This window comes from Lingula anatina, chromosome 2 (assembly GCF_051362555.1).
Source record: "Lingula anatina isolate TDL-2025a chromosome 2, LinAna3.0, whole genome shotgun sequence".
Classification (NCBI taxonomy): domain Eukaryota; kingdom Metazoa; phylum Brachiopoda; class Lingulata; order Lingulida; family Lingulidae; genus Lingula; species Lingula anatina.
Genome location: NC_141768.1, coordinates 2,752,715 through 2,759,526, shown reverse-complemented (window position 1 = coordinate 2,759,526; position 6,812 = coordinate 2,752,715).

The window sequence follows — 6,812 nt, the reverse complement described above, 5'->3', positions numbered from 1 at the left end:
AGTTGATAAAGGGCTAATGTTTTCAAACGTATTATAATACAAATATTAAGTTTGGCAACTGTTCAATTAACAGTTAATTTTCAACGATTCATTTGAACAATCGGTATTGAAATTGAGTGAAACGAGGTGTGATGATTAGGCCCGAAATGAGGGCAAATTTGACAATTTGGATTTGGCATTTTGACAGGTCGCAACGATTTTGAGTGAGTGACTAATTTCTTTGTTTTCCTTGTTTGTAGAATGGCAAACGATACGGTAAACTTCTTTTTTTTTTCATTTAAACATGGTCGTATAAGCAGATCAATAAATGTTATGATTATGTGCTTGAACAAATAGAACGATTTATTCTTACAAGGAGAAAACAGATTTGTCTTAATAACCAGGTCTTTTTCGCTTGATACATTGCGTCCAGTAATCCGCTTCTCTGGTTACAGCGCCAGTGGGTCTGAAATAGGTAAAACAGCACACCAGGACGACGTTCTTAACACCATTTCCTATTACAAACTATCTTTGTCATTGCTCCCTTCCGTTTGCCAAGCCTGGCTTGTATGAAGGTGTCCGGGAAACAGGTCGAGTTTTTCTCGCGATCAGCAACGACATAGCTCTACGTACTCGACACTTGTAAACACGCACGCACATGCACGCACACGCACGCATACTAACAGTAGACTGTATGTCCCAGAATACCTCTTTGCCACAAGTACACTATCGTAAAGTTGGCCCCAGTTTTAGAGCTAAGTTGAACATTCAGTCCAGAATAAATATCTTCTATTTTTTGTTTCACCCCATGAAGTCACCCCCACTTTGATGTATTGTTATGACTTCAAATAAAATTCTAAGTGACACCAGGTTTCCACTCTTAGTTTAAATCAGTATCATAGACTTTTCTAACAACGTCGGCAGATGTTTTTAACTTTCAGTTTATCAAGCGTAAAAAATGGAATCATACAAGAATGGACCTGCTTAGACATGTCCTTCTATCTTTAAAAATATCAAGATGAAAAATTAAAGTTGGGATGTAAATTATTTATTTGTTTCTTTCTGCATGTAGAATATTGTAGGGTCTCTAATCAGTCCTCCATCAGATGACTATGATATACAGTAACAGAGTAAACAATTCAATACAAATCTGGCAATATTTCAGTGAGTAAACTGCAAAGATAATTCCCAGCGCAGGAATTAAGTCCATCTGTCTATATAAAATGATGGAATTGGACTTTTATGATTTTCAAGCTGTGTCCGGTACATTGTCGATGATAAGTGAGTTTTCTTTTTTTGGGCTGTGACGCGATGATAAAATTAGTGTCACGGCATTAGTCTCAATAAAAGCGGGACTTTTTCTTTTGCGTGTTGCAAAACTCATTAGATCCGATCGCACGTTTATTTGCAAATGAAATATCTCCTGCGAAGATCCTTAGTTTTAACCGCAAGGCAGAGAAGGGGCTACTCTGTAAATGCGTTTTTTTTTCTCAGACTATTGCAGCGTGTTTTGTTATACTCGTTGTGTACACTGTGATATATCCTTAAATGAATGGTGGCCGGTTGAAAGCAACTGTCGCAAAGCGTCATTCAGTGTTGATGCATGTCAGAAACTGAGAAGCAGAAACAAATGCCCTGCCAACAAATTTTATGGCAAGTGCCATTAAATTACCTGTGAAAAAAGCCGCTGGCAGTTTGCTACCGTTTGCAATACACCAATTTTGTTTTGTAAAAAAAATCTGTAAGGATGAGTAATAATTTCCTATCAATTTGAAAAGAACCTTTTAACTAGCATCATTCCAAAATAATTCATAGCGCTACAGTCTTCTCTCTGCGTGAAACAAATCACTTTAGGTAAGGAAATGGCCATTACCGACAAAGAAAACATGTAAAAAGCACAATAAAAAAAGCAGTGATAAAACTAATTTTGCATCCCGGACAGCATTTGAACCAGACGGTTTTCGTTGCAGGAGATTCAGACAAATGTCCCTACACTGAGGTGAAAACAGCTAACAAGACGACAAGGGTCTAGCATTGAACAATAACTGTCTGTGAGTTATCGTGAAATCCCGATCAAGAGCCTAAGTGGCGCAGACAGTTCACCGTGGCAGGCGAGCCAGACGTGTGCCGTTGATGATAATGTGAAAAAAACCGTAGTGTTAACTGATAATTATACGTGCGCCGGTGGGTCGTAAAAATATTTCAGTCAAGAGAGAATGTCAAATGCCATAACTTTCTCCCTCGTGCGCGAGTTCTCTTCTAACATTAAGTGATTCAGTTTCACTGTACATCCTTATAAAAACGATAATCGAATTAAAAGCTTGTCCTTTGCGAATTTATGCGAAACCTTCAACTCATGTGACTAAGTTTCAAATATATAATTTGTTTTGAAATTTTAGAGTGACACGAGCTTTTGTCCTATTTTCCTACCAGACGTCGCAGGTATTTTCTAAATTTTTTCTCTTGACTAAAAAAAGGAGAAGATGCACGTATCAGAAAACAATTTGTGATTTTGATTGAGTAACAGAGTAACTGTATGAGAAAACCTTTCTAAGTATGAAAAAGAGATTTCGTTTTTCATTAAGGTCATGCTAAAGCTTCGAAGAGTGGACAAAAAACTCTACAATTGCAACCATTCAGTTTTGAAAAGTAGATAATCTAATTATTTGGTGTGTCATACATAATTTATAGCAATAATGCGAATATTTCTGATGCCAAGAAATAGTCTAAGAAACAGTAGATAATCTAATTATTTGGTGTGTCATACATAATTTATAGCAATAATGCGAATATTTCTGATGCCAAGAAATAGTCTAAGAAACACGTCAATTAATGTAATAGCTCTGGTGAGTATTCCAATTGCTGCTATTTAAACCAAGATTAGATCTCTACATTTCCTTTGATGTTACGGCTTCTTATCTGGAAATTCATTCTACGTCGGTTTATACAGTGAATCACACAGCTGTATTTTCTTTTATAGAAAACACAGGTTGATAACTGAGGATCTATTGAGAGACTGCATCACACGTTTACATCCCATCCTAACCTGCGGTGTCTTTTAAAGATTAGTATTAGATCATTTCCCATCAATACGCTACTCTTTAGTAAGAAAAATTGCTCTTCACTAGTGCTCGGAAAACCATGCCAAATGATACAATGATACGCCGGACTTGCAACGGCATGACAAACAAATTTTGGCTCACTTTCACAAATATCTATTGCAAAAAGGGTGCAATGTTTAAATTTAATTATCGCAGATGTATGAGTAAAATGTTGCCTACATGTATTACATATTGTCAATGCACCTACTATGAAGAGCGCCAGCGAAGGCTTTGGATATTCTACTTTCTATAATTTATTTGCCTTTTCAAATTCTGTCCAATTACACTACCCCAGAAAATGTCACAGGTTCTAGATTAAAATATGCTATAACTACAAATACCGACAGTTCGTGACAAATTGCTCTCTATGCGTTCTCTGCGTCTATATTAATTATGAAAAACAATAAATTATTTTTGCAAAATAACGCATAGCATAGAAATACCAATGGAGTACCGTGGACAATATTCTTCTTATAGATTACAAAACGGCCATTTTTCTGGGAATATAGTAACATTTGTAGATGATCAAAAACCGAGTAATATTGATGGTAAAATGTATTTCCTACCAAAAGCTTCGTATCAAAAACAATTGCAGTATCGCTATGCCGCATTTCAATAAGTATACAATGCACGGAGATGTGAGGGCACAATCGATTTAATGAGTCATGAAAAAAGTAGGTTCTGAGGATGATTTATCGCTGGTTGAAAATAAAAAATAGAATAGACTGACTCTCGAACAATAGACCATAAATATATCAACCGGTCAGGACCTATTGATGTCCACCACGCCCTACGGGTGAATGGGCACTGACCACTAGGTCTAAATCAGACAAATCTTGTCTTATCTACCACGAATGATGTGTAAACTACTTGTTCACCGCAAACACTGGAAATTGCAGGTGCTGGTGAAATATGAGCGTTATCGGTGCTTTATAATAAGCATTGATGCTTCATCTTGATAAGCGCCTATTGATCCCGATGGGACCGGGCGACTCGCACAGAATCATTATGTTAATACTCGGGACTCTCCAAGTGTTTGACATGTACTTCTGCACGCCAACTTCGGTGAGCAGACAGGTACTAACTCGTGTTAAAGAGATAAAAATGAGACAACAGATAGAAAGATAAATGATAATGACTACCGGTGCTGGTCGACATATAGGATGAAACACACTTATTGTGAAAGCAAATTAAATACATAAGAAAGCAAAAACGATCAAAAGTTGAGCGCCGGCAGTTACAAACCGCCGCTGAAGAGATGGAAGAGGGATATGAGATCGTGATAAGAACTAATTGTTCACTACCGGTTGTTAAACACCCACATGCAAAATTAACGTAGAGACGAAAATTGGTTGAAGCGACGAAATGTTTAAAATGTAATACGAACCACTATAGAGAAATAGAAAAGAGAGCAATGGAGATAAGTGGGTTAAAAAGATGTAACGACAAATGCACTTAAAAACGCAGACCTCCGCCAAGACAAATAATTTAACCATTAATTATTTAATTAAGAGAACCAAAATCTAATCACTTTTAAGCAAACTCATTTCTGATCTATCTTGAATATCTCATCAAAATCTGTCCATAACTTTTTGTATAATGTTCTAACAGACAGGCAAACTTACGGAACCAAAAACATAACCCCCTGTAGGTTATGTACGTCGATACTCTTTTTTATACAGAAGACAGTGTTTTTTAACAAGCAGTGTAAAAATAGACACATTGCTTAAAATGTTGTAAACTTTAAGGAACAAGCACAGTCTTCAATACAAAGAAACCTTAGATGAAATTTATGATGATTTAAAGTTATAAATGTAACCCGAAAATCACCCTCCAGAACAAAACAAAAGCTATCTAATTGGCAGGCACTTGACAGTTTACAAGAATGAGAAGAGGTTAGATAAAATGATATTAATCAGTCATTATCCCCCTTAAACATAGACATGAGACGCTAGTCAGAGACAAAAATCTGCCTATGATATCAGCGAGGGCAAATGGCAGGACATTACAAGCGAAATGACACGGGTACTAATTGGTGCTGGGGAGATAACAGAAGGGCAGGCTGTGATAAGACAATATTTATTATTGACACGTTTTTCGAAATAAAGTCACAAGACACTGTCAAAATGCTCCGAGGTGAAACTGAGGTCCAAAAATTGTCACAGAAAGAAAAGTGACATCTATTAGCGGACTGGTATAAAGTGCAGTTGCAGTTTAAGACTGCCGATTTTTAGATAAAATATATGACACGTATACTCTATTTAAGTGAAAATAAACCATGGCAATTTATTTTCTACCCCGCCTTGTGTATAAAACCAAATAAAAATAGGATGAACAACAATTAGTAAAAGGGAAAATCCAAAAAGATGAAAATGTAAATCATCTACACAAATCAAGTCGATGCATTTAAGTTTTATGAACAACAATTTTTTCCAAATTTTTTCAGTCTCATTAAATCGACAGTGAGTTCCTAAAATTTGAAAAAAAAGTACAAAAACGTCAAAGAGATGTCCTTGTGGACGTCAGGTAGGAAAGCCAAATGAAAAGACAAAGTAATCAGACAGACATGCACATAAAAAGAAGGGAAAAATAATTGAATGGAACGAAGGAATGAAAGAAAGAAGTAAAGAAAAAGGAGAGAACAAAAGAAATTCCCTTCGGCGTTAGGTTAGTATTGACCACAAAATCACTGCACTAATAGAAATTGCGGGGATTTGTAGATCCAAATCCTAAGCAATTAAATCATCTTTTAAATAGCATGCTCTTAACAAACTGGGCGAAATGTTATACTAAGAGAATCTTTTGTGACTAATACCCGGTAAGATAAGAGCAATAAATCCATTATTATAAATGGATTGCATTGCTCGCCGGAACACTTGATGATCGGTTGCCTAGTCCTGACCAATACCTTAAATGTGCATTGCAAAGCCATTAGCACAGTTGATTGATGTTATGTATGGTATAGTCAGCATTGAAAATAAACACATTAACGTCTAATCAAAATAATTAACACATATGCATGGCAGGTGTGAATGTGGCAAGTGTTAAGGACATTAATATTAACACTATTAATTACGTCTCTGCACCACTGAAGCAAGGACCCCGAGAACTGTGGTACGGATGCAAAGAAAAATAATAAAAACCGGGGTGTATTTGTATGGAACAAAAAATATGTCTATCTGGGCGAAGCCTATAGGCAGATATAGTTATGAGGGAAACCCTTTCATCCAACGTTAAACGTGATAGTCATGCGGTTACAGCGTGGTGCGTTAAACGGGAAGATAGATTTCCCATCTGACACCTACTGTCAGTGAACTGTCCACGTGAGATACCTGTCATCTAATGACCACTTCACATAACAGGTATCACCCCGACTGTCAGAGCACTCAAAGTGACTCTGCTTCTACATCAGGATACGCTTGCCGTTAGCGTTTAAAGCCTCGACGCGCAGGGTGCTAGAAACGTTTCGCGAAGGCGCGAACAGGTGGACGTGCTATCTAATTTGTCTGCGATCGCTGACGGATGTTTTCACAGCCAACCCTCACCTTCTCCAGTAATTAACCATGACAGGTTGACACGCAGTAAAATAATGTGTTTTGCGTGATATTGATTGATTTCTTGTACTTATACATGTGGTATTCATTATCATGGATAATCGTTCTATGTTTTTAGTTAGTTTTAAGAAATAAAATGCACGTGTACATGGATTTAGAAGTGACGCCTTAAACACTT